This window comes from Triticum dicoccoides, chromosome 1B (genome assembly GCF_002162155.2).
Source record: "Triticum dicoccoides isolate Atlit2015 ecotype Zavitan chromosome 1B, WEW_v2.0, whole genome shotgun sequence".
Lineage (NCBI taxonomy): Eukaryota > Viridiplantae > Streptophyta > Magnoliopsida > Poales > Poaceae > Triticum > Triticum dicoccoides.
Genome location: NC_041381.1, coordinates 223,343,596 through 223,348,247, shown reverse-complemented (window position 1 = coordinate 223,348,247; position 4,652 = coordinate 223,343,596).

Below are 4,652 nucleotides of genomic sequence, written 5' to 3'. Positions count from 1 at the left end.
TCTTCTTTTGACATATACTTCATCATCATCATCATCTTCCCTCATTGGGTTGTTGTACCGATCGTAGTCATCCTTGTTGGCGACTCCATCCATTCCAATGATGTTCCTTTTGCCTCTCCTCACAACAACACGGCTGGGATTGCGCGGGTCGGTTATGAAGAAGCATTGTGTCACGTGCTTAGAGTGTACCCATGGCTCATTTTTTGCGATAGCGATCACGGTAGCGCTCTTGGCGTCGGGTATAGTCATGGTAGTGAAAATCCGGTTTTCTCTTTCGACATTCTTAGCCCATCGGACACGGAACATCGTCGTGTTGTGCATTCCAGAGTAGTCAAGCTCCCAGATCTCCTCGACCCTTCCATAAAATCGTTTAGTTGCGTCGTTGTTGCTGCCTGTCATGCATTCCATCGTCACCCCTGAGTTTTGATCATTATTTTCCATATCTTTGGCCTCCATGTAGAACGTGTATCCGTTGATATCATATGCCTGATAGGTTACGAGGTTGGGCAAGGGGCCATGTGCTAAGGCGCATATGAGCAACCCGTCCTTAGAGACCTCCTCCGGGGGATTAGCAATAATATGCTCTTTGAACCAATGCAGGAAAGTGGAGTTGTGCTCTCTAGTAACTTCGGCGTCCGTCTTGCATACCCCCCGGTCACGATACTTCTTTGCAATAATTTCTTTGTGTAGTGCCATGAAAGGATCTACCTCGTCTAGGTGTTGTAGCACTACCAAGTTTGCTCTGTCAAAGTCGCTACATCGATCTGAGTATGCCACGTGCAGTTCCCTATGATCATTGCAGTGACCTTCTCCTTCGAGCCTCCCATCGTGCTTGTTAATGGGCTAACCAACACTAATACCAAGCGGCTGGTCTGCGCCATATAGAAAATTATCGCAGAAAGAGATGCACTCTTGTGTCACATAGCCCTGGACGATGCTTCCATCCGGACGGGACATGTTATGAACGAATCCTTTGATGATCCCATTCATCCTCTCAAACGGCATCATGTTATGCAGGAATGACGGCCCCAGGTCTATTATGTCATCCACAATATGGACACACAGATGCACCATCACATCAAAGAACGCGGGCGGGAAGTACATCTCAAGCTCATTCAGTATCACAACGATCTGTTCCTGTAGCCTTCGGATCTGCTTCACACTGATTGACTTTCGAGAGATGACGTCGAAAAAGTTGCAGAGACAAATAAGTGTGTCACGGACGTGCTTGTGCATTATCCCTCTAAGGGCAACAGGTAGTATCTGCGTCATCATCACAGGATAGTCATGGGATTTCATCCCGCTGAACCTTTTCTTGTCCGTGGCTAGATATCTACTTATATTGCCACAGTAACCGAAACTAACTTTGACTCCGGTAAGGCACTTGAAGAATTGATCGATCTCAGCCTGACTTAAGGTGAAGCAAGAAGGGGGGCAATAATCCTCTTTGTTTATTTTCTTTCCCTTCTTCTCCCGTGCCTCTGTCTCCGTCTCTATCTCGTCTGACATTTTATGGGGCGGCATGTGCAGATCTTCCCTGATTTTCAAATCTTGCAAGTCTTTTCTTGCCTTCGGCCCATCCTTGGTCTTATCCGGCATGTTCATCAGTGTTGCGAGCAAGCTCTCAAGGACATTCTTACAGATATGCATTTGATCAAGGCAATGAGGTGTATCGATTTTGTGCCAGTACTCCAAGTCCCAGAACACAGACCTCGTCTTCCATACCTTCAGCAGCGGCTCCGGCGCCTTTCTCATCGCCTTTCCCGGCGCGGGGCACTCCTTCCAGTTTTTCAACACCTCATCGATTTCAGCACCGCTCCGCTTACGTGGAGGTCCTCGATGCTCAGCTTGACCATTGAATAGATCTCCACGGTTTCTCCACGGGTCGTCTTGTTTGAGCCATCTTCGATGCCCCATGTACACGATTTTCCCAGACCCGCCATCTTTCCTTGATGTTAGCTGCTGAGCCGTCGTATCATCCATGCATCGCGTGCATCCGCAATATCCATGGCACACTTGGCCTGCGACATATCCGTAACCGAGATAGTCCTGCACCGTCGTGATCAGCGTGGCTCTCATGTGGAAATACTCGCCTTTGCTGGCATCCCATGTCTTGGCCGGTGTTTTCCATAACGTGTCTAACTCCTCTTGAAGTAGCCCCCGATACAAATTAATATTATTTCCTGGTTGTTTCGGCCCTTGAATAAGCATGCTCATGTGAATGTACTTGGACTTCATGCACAACCAGGGGGGAGGTTGTACATCCATACAAACACGGGCCATGTGCTATGGTTGGTGTTCTGGTTGCCAAATGGATTCATGCCATCGGTAACACGCCGAGCACGATGTTCCTTGCATCAAATTCGAAATACCGATAGAAGTTGTTCAACGCTCTCCACTAGCTTCCATCCTTGACGTGTCTCAGCTTCGGATCATCTCCATCGTCAGGCTTCTTCCTCTCCGCGTGCCAGCGCATTAGCTTTGCTTCCTTGGGATCTACAAAATACCGCTGGAGACGGGGAGTGATCCTTAAGTACAATACAACTTTCTGGGGACATTTCTTCCCGGACATCTTGTATCGAGAAGCATTGCAATGGAGTGTTCGAGTCTACCACCAGTTGCTCCAGCTTAGCCTCCTCTCTAGAAGCAGCTCTCTTAGTACTCGTCTCCTTGCGAAGCAATGCTTGAAAATGAGGGTCCCGCACGATTGAACTTAGTACCGACGAACTCTGCTGCGTGGAGTCCATGTCGTTCTCTCTGCCGCCATGTCCGGCCCCTTCTCCTCCGCCATGTCTGGCCCCTTCTCCGCTGCCATGTCCGGCCTCCTCCCCGCCGCCATTATCGATCATCTCTTCGTCTTGCCCCGTGTCATCATTGCCTGCCCCGTCGGCGTCCTCGACATCATCATCCTCATCTTCAATTATCCACCGAGTATAGCCATCCATGAAACCAGTCATGAGCAGGTGCACTCGACATGACCATCGTCATGGGGGTCGAGCCAAACTATTCCTTTGCATTTTCGACACGGATATAAAACCTCTGTCCGGTTATTTTCTTTCATGTCCTGCACCGCCGACCGCAACCACCTGTCCACCATTGTTCCACTGACCATCGTGAACTCTGCACGGTAATAATAAACAAATTGATTATAAAAATGCATGCATGCATCAATGTCATACAAAAATTCGGCATGACCTTCCCTAAAAATAGGACATATGTAGATCTAGAATTTGCCCGGAACTCGCCGAAACAGAAATAAATTGACATTTTGGCAAAACATAGGCAACTCAAAAGCACAATTTGGCATCAACTCATGCCACACACACAATTTCCATCATATCTCCCAATTATCATATCACACACACATAAACATATTTCCATTTTGCAAAAGCATGAAATTTTAATCACCTCTATCTCGAGATCGAGCACACGGTGGAGATGATGATGTAGGGAGATCAAAAGTGCACAAAGCTCTTCTTGACAAAGATTTATCTAGTTAGGGGGCAAATGGGTCACTTAACTAAATGCTACATCTACCTAGCTAGCTAATTTGGGAGGAGACAACTTCAACTAGTGGAGGGGGAAGGAAAAAGAGAAAGGAGATGCATTAATGGAGGTGGTATAGTTAGCTAGGAGTAATGAAGAGAGAGAAAGGTAGGTAGGAGAGGGAGAGTAATGGGGGAGAAGTATTAAGGAAGAACAAGAGTGAGAGAGGGAGGGAGGGGAAAGGGAAGAGAGAAGATGGGGGAGGGGAGGACGGGTGGGGAAAGGTGGTGGGCTGGTGCGGCTTACCAGTAGCGCGGGAGGTAAAACGCGCTGCTGATAAGAAAGTAGCAGCAGCGTGCTTTCAACACAAGCGCTACTGCTAAATGGGACCAACAGTGTGCCCAATTTGAAAATTAGCAGCAGCGACCTAAGAAAAAGCATGTTGCTACTACAGCTTTAGCAGTAGCGCGGGTCGCGACAATGCGCTGCTGCTAAATGTAGTTTGGTGGACACTGTCGGTCGATATTTGTAGCAGCGCGGGTTGCTCCAAGCGCGCTATTACTAACGCCGTGTCAGTAGAGAGTTTTCCATGCACATGCTACTGATAATTAGCAGTAGCACCTCTTTTTGAGCCGCGCTGCTACTAAGATTCTGTGTATAAGGTTTTCCCTAGTAGCGTCTTCTACTTCTTGCAATGATCATGATTGGGGTGATTCTTCTTATGATCTTGAAAATTTATTTAAGCCCCATGATGAATATGAGATTGATAATAGTGTTTGCAATAATATTGAAAGTGGGTTTGGAAGAGTGTCAACTTTAGATCCCACATATTTGGAGAATGTTCAATCTTATGGTATTTTTGATAAAAGTGGGTTTGGAGAGGTCATGACTTTAGTTAATGATAATCCCACTATTTTGGAAGAGTGACAACTTCAAATGCATGTGGATTGTGTTGGGAACATGTTATGTGATAGCTATTTTGTTGAATTTGCCTATGATCCTACATCTAATTATTATGAAAGAGTAAAATATGGTCGTAGAAATTTTTATCTTACTAAATTACCTCTCGTCTTGTTGAGATTGCTATCGTCTCTTTCTTCTTCCTTGCATATGCTAGTCTTTTCTTGCCTTGCAAATTTGTTTGCTTATAATATGCCTATGCATAG